Genomic DNA, 15,783 nt, shown 5'->3' on the forward strand with positions numbered 1-15,783 from the left:
GAACTGTATAGTTTGGTGGCTATTTTTAAGTTCACCAGTGTATTAAAAGGAGTATATGGCCTGCTTAAATATATTATTAATCACCTGCAACTGGAAGGCAGACAGTAAGGAAGGCCTGAGACAGTCCCTAATTTTAAGAATGACAGAACTTCAGAGAAGACTGTTGAGTCAAAGTCAAGACCCTGATAAAGCAAGCATTAAGCCCTGAAACTCAGAATGGGGCTTTCCAGGTAGAGGTACCTGGGAACTCTGAATTCTAGATCCTTCTGAACCCACAGGCCTGCAAATGGGTCTCCAGTCTCTGTTGGTAGGCAGACCCCGTTCCTACCCTCATCTTGTCCAAACGAAGAATATGCAGAGTTCTCTCATCATAATCAAACTAGAAATATGCTAGATGAGCCTGCCTGTTGCAGACATGGTTACTCCAGTAGAGCTGCAGAACTGTCCACATGTACCAACAGGTGCTAAGAGGTTGTGTGTGGGAGTGGGTCCTGGAAAAACAATGTTAGAATGTAACACTGGTTGGGAGGGTTGCTACTGACACAGATACACTGTCCTGGCCACAGAGTTTAATTATCTTGGCAAGGTCCAAAGTTTATGAGTCTGGTATGTTCCTGGGTAGTTCTTAGGGGCTTGCTGCAAAGCACAGTGCACCTAGGTAAAGTGGGAGGAAAAAAATGCCAGACCTGGCAGAGATGACAGAAAAAAATAGGGTGATAAAGCCTTAGGAAGATGGCATGGCTCTAATTCTACAGCTGGAAAACCCATCCATCAGATGACCATGCCCTCAGGAGGCCTCACAGACACCACCTTAACAGGCATAAGGAATGCACTGTTGAGAGGGCACCTGCATCCTTGCGATGCTCAGGTGGGACTGTCCTCTGCAGTTTGGAATAGTGTAAGAATGATATAGAGTTGGATTCCCTAGTAGCAAAGGATATGATAGGATTCCAGAATAAATGAATCTATGTGGCAGCATTTAACTTTCAGAGAAAGATAAATAATCTCTGTAATGAGCAGCAAGCTTAGAATGACAACAAGGGATCCAAGTTCATAGACGTCTAAGGAAATAGCTAGTAGAAGATGGTGTTCTTACAGGCAAGAGTAGCAGCCAACAGGACATTGCTACATATAAATCATCGAAAGAGACTAAAAGTAGATGGTTAGATGGCTTAGGTGCTACCTCAATGAAAAGTCAGCATTCCTAGCCTCCTTTCCAGACCTCAGCCAATACTTGCCCCATAATCTGTGGATGGAAATGAGGTCAGTTCTTATAAGAAAGGAGTATGCAGATTGTACACAGTCATAATTCCCTGAGTTCTCCACAAAGGAGACCCATGGCCAATTATTCAAGTAACCAAATGCATGACAAAGAATATACACAGAAATATTAAGAGTTTTTCATATAATATCTCAGTTGATATATAGGAACCCAAAACATCATAATGGCCCCTGTTAGAGACCATTTATAAAAATAAGGTAATGTCCATCAAACAGTGAGTCCACTCAATCCATGGAACCACCCAGCAGTCATCTCCCAAGATTTTCAATGTGTAATAAGGACACACGTAGCAGTTGGCCAACCTGGTTTTTTACCCTATCATTCCTTAACCTAGAAAATAACAACTGTCCTAGGGAAGGGCAGGTGGAAGGCTCTGAAACTGAAGTTTTCTTTGGTGAAAAGAGTAAGTTGAAGGCAATATTGTACTCCTGGAGAAGGAGGGAATGGCATAGGTTGGTGCCACCTGCAAAGATTTTAAGGATGCAAGGGTTGTGATCCCCATTACATCTCCATGTGATTCAGCAGTCTGGCTTAGGCAAAAAGCTAGGTAATATCTGGCTACTACATGACTAATAGAAATGTTAGCAAAGGGGAGCCCTTTAGCACCCAGAACTCAGGCCTGGGTGGACTGCATCCTGCTTGTAGTAGTCCCTAAAGAGGGAGCCCAACTAGTGGTCTGCTCTTCTGAAGATCAGAGCTACTCATACCATCTGACCAGAGAGCTCAGTTGGCCGTTTTACCTGAATTGGGTCCCTAGTCACACCATACCAGCCCTAGAGCCCATTCTACTACCCTGGCCAACCAGAGAAGCAAATTTTCAGGCCCACTCAACTGTTGAGTACAGTTCTAGCCCTGGCCATTTTGAAGGCTTTGTCAGGGAACCCTGGCAGTCCTGACAACAAGCCTAGGCTTCAGCTGATACATGGAGCCAGGTCTGCAATTCTATCTAGCAAGACAGCCCAGACTATGACCCTGTCCAATTGACTAACACAGACTGTGGCCTTACCCATTCATGGAGCTAGTCAATGAGCCCACACAATCATAGAGCATAGTTTGTAACCCATCCAATGAGGGGGCCAGGACAGCGATGCTGCCCAACTGTGCAACAGTCTCTATCCCCACCCAACTGCGGGATGCAGCTGGAGGCTCCTCCCAACTAGAGAATCTTGCCAATAATCACATCCAACAGCAGAGCACAGCTAGCAAGTTATGGTAATTATTTTGTAGCCCACCCTCTAACCTGGCCAATTTCAGGAAACAACCATTGTGCTAACCAGATCTCAGATCACATTCCAATGCCCACTATGACTATGAAGCTCTTCTTGTTGCCTCAGTCAAACATGAAATCCTGCCAAAGACACCATCCAGCTAGAAAACATAGTCTGAAAGTCCACTCACACAGGAGCCATTGTAGAGCCTAGCTTGTAATTCTGACCATTTTCAGAGTCAAGGCACCACCATGAAACAGAGCCTGAAACGTCACCCAACTATAGGTGCTTGCTAAGCCCATCTATTCTCACAGCACAGCTAGCAGCCTGACTTGATCAGGGAGCCCACCCACTCAGCAGACCCACCAAAACACAGCTCAGCCAGCTTCCAGCCACCACCCTCAGAGCACAGGCGATGGCCTTCCCAGCAAAGTCCCTGGTAACATTCATCTCCCTATGGATATTATCATCTCCACTGTCCTGTGTTCCAAACCGAGCTGACCAATGAAACCATTTTCCTGAGGAAGCAAGTCTGTAAAGTTTGGAAGAGGAAACTGTTTACTTATATGCACTGATACCAACACAAGAATCAAGGATCGTGAAGATTTGAGCAAACGTGGCACTACAAAAGAAAACTAATAAAATGTAATAACTACCCTAAAATATGGAAATCTATAAACTGTCTGACAAAGAATTTAGAATAATTCTCTTAAAGAAGTTCAGTGAAGTACAAGATCCCACAGACAGTTAACTAAATGAAAAAAATGAGTTTAACAATGAAAAAAAGAAATTACAAAAAAAACCCACCAAAAATCCTAGATTGAAGCATACATTAAACGCACTGAAGTACTTAATAGTAAGCTTTAACAGCAGACTCAGTCAAGCAGGAGAAAGATTCAAGGAACTAGAAGAAAGGTAATTCAAAATTATGCAGTCTGCCCTGGCTGGTGTAGCTCAGTGGATTGAGCGCAGGCCTGCGAATCCCACGATCACGGTTCAATTCCCAGTCAGGGCACATGCCTGGGTTGCAGGCCAGTTCCCAGCAGGGCACTCACCAGAGGCAACCATACATTGATATGTCTTGCCTTCTTCCCTTCCCCTCTAAAGATAAATAAAATCTTTAAAAAATTACGCAGTCAGAGGACTAAACCAAAGAGGCAAAACAGTGACAAATGCCTATAGGACTTACAAGATATTAATAAAAAGACTATATTAGCATTATGGGAATCCCAGAAGGAGAAGAGTAAAAGGAATATAGTCTATTTAAAACAATAATGGTGAAAAATTTACCATGCATGGAGTAAAATGGACTTTTGGCTCCATGAAGCCCAATGGACGCAATAAGTAGAAACTGAACAGGGGAGCCCAGACACACTTTCAAGTAAATTTTCCTAAGCCCAAGATAAAGAGAGAATTTTAAAAGTAGCAAGACAAAAATGATAGGAAACCCCCACATAAGAACAGTAGTGGATTTCTTAACAGAAACTTTTCAGGAAGGAGAGAGAGGAATGATATATTCAATATACTGAAAGGTATTATATCAACTAAATAGAGTAACCAGCAAACTTGTCTTTAGGAAATAGAGGAGAAGTAGACTTTCCCAAACAAACTGTTGCCGAAGGCATTCATCACCAGTAGACCTGTCTTATAAGAAAGTTAAAGGGCTTCCTTCAAACTAAAAGAAAAGGATGTTAATTAACATCATAAAAACATATTAGTGAATAAAACTCCTTGTGATTGTGAATATACAGTTGAAGTCAGATTCTCTGATATTGTAATGGTATTACATAATCCACTACAACTATACTTTAAAAGTTAAGCAACTGTATTGAAAATATTGGTAATTATAATAATTAATTACTGGGTACACAATATTAAGAAGATGTAGCCTTGATTTGTGTGACTCAGTTGGCTGGAATGTCATGCCATGAACTGAAAAAGTTGCAGGTTAGGTTCCAGTCAGGATGCATACAGAGGCTACAGATTTTTTTCTCTCTCACATCATTGTTTCTGAACCATATCTCTCTCTCTGTCTCTGCCCCTCCTTGTGTCAATTGGCACATCCTCACTTGAGGATAAAAAATGTAATTCTGACCCCTGTAATCTTAAATATGAGTGGGGAGAAGTAAAACTATAAAGTTTCTCTGTGTTATTAAATTCAAATTGTTATCAGCTTAAAATACAAATTACAAATACATGATATTTTATTAAGCGTCATGTTAACCACAAAGGAAAAACCTGTAGTACACACTCAAAAGGTTATGATATGTGAAACAAAGTATACTGCCACAAATGAGCAAATCACAAAAGAAGACAGTAAGAAAGAAAGCCAGGAACAACATCTGTACAAAAACAATAAGAAAAGAATGAATAATAGTGGAGAAGTTTAATACCCCACTGTCAACAGTGGCTAGATCATTGAGAATTAATAAGAGAACAGCAGCTATGAACAACATTACAACCCAAATGAACCTAAGAGATATATACAGAAAATTTCATCCAACAGTAACAAAATACACATTTTCCTCAAGGAGACACAAACATTTTCTGGGATAAATTATATGTTAGGTAACAAGTAAGTCTTAACACACTCAAGAAGATAAAAAATATATTGAGTCTTTTCCAACCACGGTATTATAAAACTAGAAAGCAGAACAAGAGGAAAGTTGGGAAATTCACAAATACATAGACATGTAATCCATATCATGATTCCAATGGATAATTTTACAGTAATAAAAAAGATCTTGAAATTCTTATGAGCCACAAAAGAGCTTGAATAGTCAAAGGGATTTTGAGAATGCCAAGCAAAGCTGTAGACATCACATTTCCTGATTCAAACTACATTACAAAGCTATAGTAATCAAAATAGTATGGTACTGGCATTAGAACAACATGTAGACAAATGCAAATGAATTGAGAGCCCAGAAATTAATTCATGTATATGCAGTTAACTAATATTTGTCAAGGAGCCAGAATATTTCAATGGGGATAGGACAGCCTCTTCAATAAATGATGTGAGAAAAAGGAGGTAGTCATATGAAAAAGAATGGAATTGGACTCCATCTTACACTACTAAGGTAAATTAACTCAAAATGGATTAAAGATGTAAATGTAAGACCTGAAACCGTAAAACTCCTAGGAGAAAATTAGGGGAAAGGTTTTTGATGTTGGTCCCTACAGTGATTTTACGTGACACCAAAAGCACAAGCAACAGAAGCAAAAATAATCAATTGGGATGACATCAAACTAAAAAACTTCTGAACCACAACAAAAAATAATCAACCAAGTGAAAAGACAATCTATAAAAAGGGAGCTAATACTTGCAGACCACTGATCAAGTGTTTTCCAACTGTTTCTTAACCTCCTAACAAAGTTCACTTCAGAGCCCAATGTCCCGAAACAACCTGGCTGGCCAGGCTTGCTGAGGGACCAGCGTCTACATTAACGGCCCCTTCATACCTCACACAAAGAATATAAGTTGTCCACCCCAAAAAACTGGGGATAGGAGGCTGGATGGCCAGAGAAAACATGACCGACTGGTGACACCCACCCAGAGGCCCCCACAGGTGGTCCATGCTGTCTAAGAGGAGAAATGGGACAGTCCCAGGCCAGTTGGAGGAGCTACAGATCCTGGAGCTTTTTCAATGGAGCAGGTTGACTGTGTTCCCACTGCCCTGTGCTGTGGAGATAAAGGCTAAGTGGTCATCATGCTAGAAGGGAGAGTGCCCACCTCGCCCCCACTGGATAGCCAAGAACAAGAAAGGTCACTAAGTTGCAATACTTGTCTGTCCCATTTACCTAGTCTCAGATGTGGGCTGTTTGCTGAGATGCTGGGGAGCTCAGCTCTGGTCTTACCTGGGTGCGTGTGTGGCTGCAGGACCTGGAGCTCCTGAGGTCCTGGGGCTCTTGGTAATGACCCACCACCCAAACCTCCCAGAGGGGCTCCTCTGAGTGTCAGCTCACATGCTGCTCTGCTTTGCTGGAGAGAAGCACCTTCTGTCTGAGAGGAGGGGACCTGGTATTCTCTGATTGTCTCTGTGTAAACTGGGTGGGGATATGTCTCTGCAAGTCTTGCCAAAGGCCCATGTCAGAGTGCAGGGGCTGAGCTCTGTGTCTATGTTTCCTAACAGGCCAAAGTGTCACTTACACACACCCTCAGGTGTTTTCTTTCTCTGGCCACATCCACAGGGAGTGAGAGCAGAAGCAGGCAGAGAGAAGGCTGCGGCCTGAAAGCCCTGGAAAGAGACAGCTGTATAAATAAATCCTTCAAACTAAAACCAAATTTGATAACCGTTATTCAATCTCCTCCTTTAGCAAAGAACACATATTCTTAGGCTTCTCAGCAACAACTTATCTGTCTCATCATTATGGGTGGTTTGTAAAGTATCAACTCCAACTGAATTCTAGAATAAACCATGTTTTTTCACCAGATTTATTGTTTGCTGTCTTATTTTGCTTATAAAGGAGACCATTCTAAATAGCTGTGTGTTTCTGCTCCTGTGAACACAGAAATACAAAGTGCATCTAGCCTGGCTGTTGTCCCTCCTAACAAGCATGTGCCTCTGATGCTCTGCACAGCAGCATCTCTCCTGCTTGGTGGACAGCGGCTCTGGGGCCCTGGACCCACTGGCATCTCCAGAAGGCAGAACAGGCCTGAGCATGGGAATGGGCACAGCTGACCTGCTGCTTACTTGCAAGGACAAAACTTTCTGCTTCCGATTTGTAGGAGTGAGTTCCATCCTAATGAGCCATCCTCTTACAGAAAACAGCTGGAAACCCTGGGTAACACTGAGAGAATAAAGCTTGAAAATCAAGAAAGTAAACCAAAAGAGGGCAGTTCTTCAAGGAAGTCAAATCTCACAAGGAGCCAACGTGTGATGTTGCTAGTGTACTCTCACCAGACTCTGAGAGCCACAGGCTTGTGGGGTGGTCAGCACTTTGGTAGAAAGTCCACCTTCTTCCTGATCAGCAAAGTCAAGCAACCAGTCTTTCTGGGGGGCAAGAGGGTAATCCCAGTAAGGAGAAGGTCAGAGAGAAACCTCAAAATACCAGCATTCTTCCTGGTAAAATCTGGATCAAGGGACATGGCTAAGATATGTGCCAAAAATAATCGCCAAATCTGAACCCCAGAAGTGGACTTATCCACAAGTCCTCTGACTGCTCCAATCAACAGCTTGCACACACACTACCCCAGAGCCTGCTGCTGTCCCTGTGCACTTGAGCTCTGAGGAGCACAGAGCCCTGGCCTCTCCAGCATGGGAGGCCCAGGGAGACCTGCCAGGGAGCAAACTCACCTTTCACAGAACTCCCAGCTTTAGAGTGTCCCCAGAAAGAAGGGAGGTTAGGAAGACAAGGAGCCCTGCTGGTTGATGGCCACCTCCTAGAAGGGGACATTGAGGTAGGGCCTCAGTGTTTCCACCTAGGTCCAGGCGCCCCTCCCTCTTCATTCCTGCATCCACAGGGGTGCAGCAGGTCTCCATCCTCTGGCCCAGTTGCTGCTGTTGCCACTGCTTTCTTCCTCCTGCCTGTGAATTCTCGAGCCTGGGTTCCCTTCCTCATCTCAGGGACAAGCCTCTGTCCCAGAGGGTCTCCAAGGCTGGAGACTCAGCCCACTACTGGTGTCTGATTGGAAGCAGCTCCTGGGGAAGCTAAGGAAGCCCGTCTCCTCCCCAAGTCCTCTACCCTGGGTTCCTCCTCAGTCACTGACTCTCCTCCTTTCCATGTTTCCAGGCCCCGTAGTTCAGGGAACTTCCCTGAAAACAGGGAATGGTCCCTGTTTTCAGTGCTCCTTGCACACCCGGGAAAATGCCCCAAGCACTTTCTTCTGTCCTTCACATCAGTCCAGCAGGACTGTTAGGGGTGTCCACTTGCTTCTGAAGATGGTCTTGTCTGGGTCCTAACTTGGCCTCATATGTCCTTGTTTTCTGAATTGAAACCATTCTCTTTATGCACAGCGCCCACCCAATCTCACAGAAACCACTGCTGTTCCCAGATTCAGGTTTGTGCCAGCTTTCTGTCTCCCCACTAAAGTGTCCCATGCCCTTTGGCTAGGGCAGCCCCAGTGTAAGACTGTCCGTCCAAGAGGCTGGACACTGGATTTCCCACCCAGCCAACTGCTATTCACCTCTCATTCATGTGGTGATTTGGTGACTGTAAGCAAACTCAGGGAAAAGCTGGCACATTTATGCCAACACCAAGCATAGTGGTGGCCTAGTCTGGAGGCTGCCTGGGCACAGGGGAAAGAGTGTGAGAGGATAAGGTGCAAGGCTGGTGCCACCCGTGTCAGACCTTGTTGGGTTCCTTGAACCATGGAGGCCAGGAGCAGAGAACAAGAGTACCCAGCAGAAGCTCATCTTACTAATTTTTCTTTTTCTTTTTTCTTCATCCTCATGCAAGGACATGCTTATGGATTTTATTTATTTATTTTAAAAATTATTTTATTGTTGTTCAATTACAGTTGTCTGCATTTATACCCCCCTCTACTCCCCACACCCCAGCCATCCCCACCTCCCTCCCTTGCTTCCAGGCCCCTCATAGTTTTGTCCCTGTGTCCTTTATAGTTGTTTCTATAAGCCCTTCCCCCATTCCTCCATTATTCCTTCCCAACTCCCCTCCAGTTATGCCACATTGTTCTTAATTTCAAAGTCTCTGGTTATATTTTGCTTGCTTGTTTGTTTTGTTGATTAAGTTCTAGTTAAAGGTAAGATCATACGGTATTTGTCCCTCACCACCTGTCTTATTTCACTTAGCATAGTGCTCTCCAGTTCCATTCATGCTGTCTACGAAGGGTGGGAGCTCCTTCTTTCTTTCTGCTGTATAGTATTCCATTGTGTAAATGTACCATGGTCTTTTGATCCATTCATTTACTGATGGGCACTTAGGTTGCTACTAGTGTTTGGCTAGTGTAAATTGTGTTGCTATGAACATTGGGGTGCGTAGGTTCTTTTGGATTGGTATTCCTTAGTTCTTAGGATATAACTCCAGCAGTGGAATGTCAGGGTCAAAAAACAGTTCCATTCTTAATTTTCTGAGGAAATTCCATACTGTTTTACACAGTGGTTGCACCAGTCTGCAATCCCACTAACAGTGCACTAGGGTTCCTTTTTCTCCACATCCTCTCCAACACTAGTTGTTTGTTGCTTTGTTTATGATGGTCTTTCTCAAGGGTGTGGAGTGGTATCCAATTGTGTTTTAATTTGCATCTCTCTAATGGGTAGTGATGTTGAGCATCTTCTCATATGTCTCTGGGCCCTCTGTATGTCCTCCTTGGGGAAGTGTCTGTTGAAGTGTTTTGCCCATTTTTTTTATTGGGTTATTTGTATTCTGGAGTGGAGTCATGTAAGTTCTTTATATATTTTGGAAATCAAACCCTTGTCCGAGGTATCATTGGCAAATATGTTTTCCCATACAGTATTTCTCTTTTTATTTTAATGCTGTTTTCTTTAGCCATGAAGAAGCTTTTTAATTTAATGAGGTCCCATTTGTTTGTACTTTTCTTTATGTCCTTTGCTATAGGGGACATATCAGTGAAAATATTGCTGCATGGAATGTCTGAGATTTTTGTGCCAATGTTTTCCCCTAGGACTTTCATGGTATCACAACTTATATTTAAGTTTTTAAAATCCACCTTGAATATATGTTTGTTTGTGGTGTAAGTTGGTGATCCAGTTTTATTTTCTTGTATGTAGCTGTCCAGATCTCCCAATTCCATTTGTTGAAGAGGCTATTTTTACTCCATTTTTGCTTCTGTCCCCTTTGTCAAATATGAATTTATCACAGAGACTTGGGTTTATTTCTGGACTCTGTATTCTGTTCCATTGGTTTATGCATCAGTTCTTATGCCAGTACCAGGCTGTTTTGATCACAGAGGAATTGTAATACAGTTTGATACCAGATATTGTGATCCCTTCTACTTTGTTGTTTTTTTTCTCAAAATTTCTGCAGCTATTTGGGGTTGTTTATGATTCCATATAAACTTTTGAAGTGTTTGTTCCATATCTGTGAAATATGCCATTGGTACTTTAATCACTATTGCATTGAATCTACCAATTGCTTTGGGTAGTATGGACATTTTCATGATGTTAATTTTTCCAATCCATGAACACAGTATACGCTTCCATTTGTTTGTGTCTTCCTTGATTTCTTTCTTCAGTGTTGTATAGTTTTTTGAGTACAAGCCTTTTACCTCCCTGGTTAAGTTTATTCCTAGATATTTTATTTTTCTAGTTGCTATATCAAATAAGATTTTTTCCTGATTTCTGTTTCTGATATTTCATTGTGGATGTACAAAAATGCCTTTGATTTCTGAATATTGACTTTGTATCCCACTGTTTTGCCAAATTCATTTATTAGATTGAGTAGATTTTTGGTGGAGTCTATAGGGTTTTCTGTGTACACTATCATATTATCTGCAAACAATGACAGTTTTACTTCCTCCTTTCCAATTTGAGTGCCTTTTATTACTTTTTTCTTGTCTGATTGCTGTGGCTAGGACTTCCAGTACTATGTTGAATAGAAGTGGTGAAAGCAGACATCCTTTCTTGTTCTTGATCTTAGTGAGAAAATTCAAAGTGTTGGGCCATCGAGTGTGATGCTGGCTGTAGGTCTCTCACATGTGGCCTTTATTATGCTGAGGAACACTCCCTCTATTCTCATGCTGAGTGTTTCTATCATAATTGGGTGCTGTACCTTAGCAAATGTTTTTCCTCATTTATTGATATCATCATGTGATTTTTGTGCTTCATTTTGTTTATGTCCTGTATTACGTTTATCGATTTGTGAATATTGTGCCATTCTTGCATCCCTGGGATGAATCTCACTTGATCATGGTGTATGATCTTTTTAATGTATGTGGTTTGCCAATATTTTATTGAGGATTTTTGCATCTATGTTTATCAATGATAATGGCCTAGAGTTTTTTTCTTTGTTATTTCTTTACCTGGTTTTGGGATTAGGATGATACTGACTTCATAAAAAGAGTTTGGGAGCCTTCTATCTTCTTGGATTTTTGGGTATAGTCTATGAAGGATAGGGGTTAGCTCTCTTCAAATGCTTTGTAATATTCCCCTGTGAAACTACCTGTTCCAGGGCTTTTGTATGTCAGGAATGTTTTGGTTACTGCTTCAATTTGATCAGCTCTTATTGGTCTGTTCAGGCTTTATGCATCTTCACTCAGTTTTGGAAAATTATATTTTTCTAGAAATTTGTTCATTTCACCTAGGTTTTCAGATCTCTTGGTATATAGTTCTTCATAGTAATTTCTTACAGTCCTTTGTATTTCTGTGGTATCAGTTGTAATTTCACCTCTTTCATTTCTCATTTTTTTATTTGGGTCCTCTCTCTCTTTTTCTCCTTAAAAGCTTGCTAATTTTGTTTATCTTTTCAAGGAACCAGCTCCTGGATTCATAGATTTTTAGAATTGTGCTTTTAGTCTCTATGTCTTTTAGTTTTGCTCTGATCTTGGTTATTTCCTTTCTTCTACTTGCTCCAGGCTGTCTTTGTTGTTTTTCCTCAAGTTATTGTAGGTTAGGGTTAGGTTGTTTATTTGAATTGTTTTTATTATTTAGGTATACCTGTATCACTATGAACTTTCCTCTCAGGACTGCTTTTGCTGTATCCCATAAGTTCTGGATTGTTGTGAGTTCATTTTTATTTGTTTCCAGAAACTTTTTGATTTCCTTCTTGATCTCCTTCTTAACCCATTCATTGTTTATTAGTGTGCTATTCTATCTTAATGAGTTTGAGTGTTATTGAATTTTTTTTTTGTTGAGATTGGTTTTTAGTTTCAGTTCCTTGTGGTCATAGAAAATGCTTGGTATAATTTCAATTTTCTTGAATTTGTTGATGTGTGTTTTGTGTCCTGTTGTGGGGTCTATCTTTGAAAATGTTGCATGTGCATTTGAAAAGAATGTGTATTTTACTTTTTAGAGATGAAAGGTTCTCTCTCTATATATCAGTTAAGTCCATTTGATCTAGGATATTGTTCAATGTTGCAATATATTTGTTGATATTTTGCCCTAAATTACCAAATATATGGTAATATATTTGGTAATATTACCATAAATATATATGGTAATATTTTTGGTAATATATCCTAATGTCATATTACCCTTCTTATTATCCCCAAATATTTTTAATCCAACTGCTCAGGAATTTCAGACTCTAGGTTGCTTGGTATATAAATGAACCATGTAGTTAACAGGAGTCACCAGAGAGAAATACAAGTGACAATTTGTAAGAAATATCACTAACTGTACTTAGACATTTGTAATACTTTATGGTTACAAAGTCTTCAGATTACTTTTTAGATTATCACTAAAGTGAAGAACACAAACCAAATGAATAAGAGTACCCAAGCACGGACATGATTTTCCATTTTTGCCTAGTTCATAGTAAATTATTGTGCACTTAGGAAACAGGAAATAGTCTTAGCCACATGAGTTTTTAATCTTAACCTGGTTAATGTAATTTAAGTGTTTTAGGCAAGAGTTGAAATCATTCCAAATTGTGAGGTGTCTAATGACAATTATAATAAGTGTCATTATTTTTGTCATTTTTTTTCAGGATCATGCTTTGTAGTTAATGGGAATTAACCTGGAGGTAGAATTTGAGCACAACTGTAAGAAAGTGTTTGCTATTCAGGAAGCAAAACAAGAACACATAGACAATAAACTTAAATTAAAAGACAATGCATGAAAAAAATTAGAAGTTCAACAAAGAAAAAGAAACTATCAAAAAGATAAAGAGACACCTTAGATCCAGAGCAGACAATGACTACACCGAAGAACTGAATAGGAAGCTTCAACACCAAACTCAGTTAAGCAGAAGAATAATCTGTGAGCTAGAAGATAGGTTATTTGAAATCATCCAGTCAGGGGAGCAAAGGAGAATGAAAAAGAGTGAAAAACGCCCACAGGACTTAGGAGACATTTTTAAGGAAAACATATATGCATCATGGTACTCCTTACAGGCAAAATGGAAAAGAAAGGAACAAAAAGTCTATTTAAAGCAGTAATGGTTAAAAGCTTTCTAATTTGGGGAGAGAAATGGTCACTTACATTCCTATAGTCCAAAAGCGCACATAGGTTCACTTTATTTTTTCAAATGTTTACATTTTAAAAATTGTTGTTCAATTACAGTTGCTCCCATTTTTCCTCCATTACTCTCCCCTGCTCTACCATTTAAAAGGGTTATACTGACAAACTTCATAACTAAATTGTCAAATTTAAAGACAAAGAGAAAGTTTTGAAAGTAGCAAGAGACTGCTGACTTGCCACATACAACAGAGCCCCCAGAAGATTACAAGCAATTTCTGAACAGACACTTTGCAGGACATGAGAAATTTAATGATATATTGAAAATATCAAAAGCAAAGAACTGCTATTGAGGATTAGTCCTCAGCAAAACTGTTCTATAGAATTAAAGGAGAAATAGACTTATCCAAGCAAATGGAAGCTGAGGGCATTCATCACCACTAGAACTGCATGTAGCTCATTTCATTTTAGCATCATCCCAACACACCAGCATTGCAGGTTCAATCCCCAGTCAGGGCACATAGGAGAATCAACCAATACATACATACATACATACATACATACATACATAAATAAATAATAAGTAAATAAATGGAATGATATACAGGTTTCTGTCTTTTTTGCTCCCTTTCCCTCTCTCTCTCAGTTCAGTAAATAAAACATTTAAATATAAATAAAAATTATATTGAGAAAAGAAATGTGAAAGGGCATTCCTCAGGCTAAAATAACAGGCATGTAATTAACAGTGTAAAATTTAAAAACAAGATGACTTGAACTCTTTACCATACACAGTTGGCTGCTGTTTCTTCCTTTGTTACACACACAGGGGATTTAGAGCAGGAAAGAGGGAGAGAGAGGCTATAACTCAAATCCGTTGGAATGAGATGGCTGTGTGAATAGGTCCTTGATGCAAAAACCACATTCAACAACCATAATTAAGCTTTCAACCTCCTTCATTAAGATGGAAAAAATTCTTAAGTTTTTCAGCAACAACTTATATGTCTCTTCTATGTAGCTGGTTTGTAAGTATTAACTCCAACTGAAATTCGAGAATAAGGAATGGTTTTACTCCAGGGATATTATTTGCTGTGCTATTTTGCTTATGAAACAAGCCCACCACTTTAAGTAGGCTTGTTTTTTTGTGCACCCGTGAACACAGAAATACAAAGTGTATCTAGCCTGGCTGTGTGTCTACTAATAAATACGTGTCTCTGATGCTCTGCACAGAAGCATCTCTCTTCCTTCATGGTCAGGGAGTTCAGGGGCACTGGACCCACTGGGTGTCCAGAAGCAAGAACAAGGCTGGGCGTTGGAGTGGGCAGTGCTGGTCCACTGTTTGCGAGCAGGGAGTGGAGAGTTTTGCTTCATATCTATAGAAGTAAGTTACTACCCAACTTGTTGCTTTGAGAAAACATCTAGAAATTCTGGACAATGTTCAGAGAACAACTGTCTGAGACTTCTGCAAAGTGAACAAAAGTGGGGTGAGTCTGGATGTAAAGAGCACCAAGGAAGCAGGCAGCAGGAGATGTTTCCTGTTTACTGACACCTGACTCTGAGAGCAGCCACAGTCTGTGTGTGTTCAGCAGAGCCAGGAAGAAACCAAGGCCATCATGCTCTCTTGGTATGAAGGTAGGAAACCCAGAAAAAAAGAAAGTCACAGAGAAGAATCTCAAATAATGTGTATAAACTCTCCCCAAGTATCCTGACATGAGTTCTAAAACAACTGACGGGCAGAAGACGACACAGATGGAAGTAAAAACACCAGCATTCTTCCTGATAAAAGCTGGATCCAGGGACGTAGCTTAGATGTGTGCCATAAAAGAATCCCTAAACCTGTATCCTAGGATTGAATTTATTCACAGGCCCAGCTGCTCTAATCTACTACTTTACACCCCTCACACACCCCACAGACCACTGTCTGTGCACTTGAGCTTGGAGAAACACGAAGCTCAGGCCTCTCCAGCAGGGTGAGCTCGCCATCAAGGAGCAGACTGGCCTTTCACAGAACTCCCAGCCTGAGAGTCTCCCCAGAAAGAAGGGAGGGCAGGGGGCCAGCAGTCCTGCTGGTTGATAGGCCACCTCCTAGAAGGGGACACTGGCGTGAGGCCTGCGTGTTCCTTCTGAGGTCAAGGTGCCACCCTGTGTTTCCCTGCACCCACAGAGGTGCCTTTGGTCTCCATCCTCAGCCCAGTGACTGCTGCTGCTGCTGCTGCTTTCTTCCTCCTGCCTGTGAATCCTCAGGTCTGGACTCCCTGCCACA

General features: G+C 41.0%; 1 protein-coding gene across 5 annotated transcripts in view; it reads left to right on the forward strand.

The window, feature by feature from the left end:
* LOC118975411 (nuclear body protein SP140-like protein) overlaps window positions 1–15,783 on the forward strand; it is a 138,248-nt gene that overhangs the window by 87,893 nt on the left and 34,572 nt on the right. The window lies entirely within an intron of this gene.

Source organism: Sturnira hondurensis, unplaced genomic scaffold (assembly GCF_014824575.4).
Source record: "Sturnira hondurensis isolate 20B ecotype Veracruz unplaced genomic scaffold, ASM1482457v3 Scaffold0020237, whole genome shotgun sequence".
NCBI lineage: Eukaryota > Metazoa > Chordata > Mammalia > Chiroptera > Phyllostomidae > Sturnira > Sturnira hondurensis.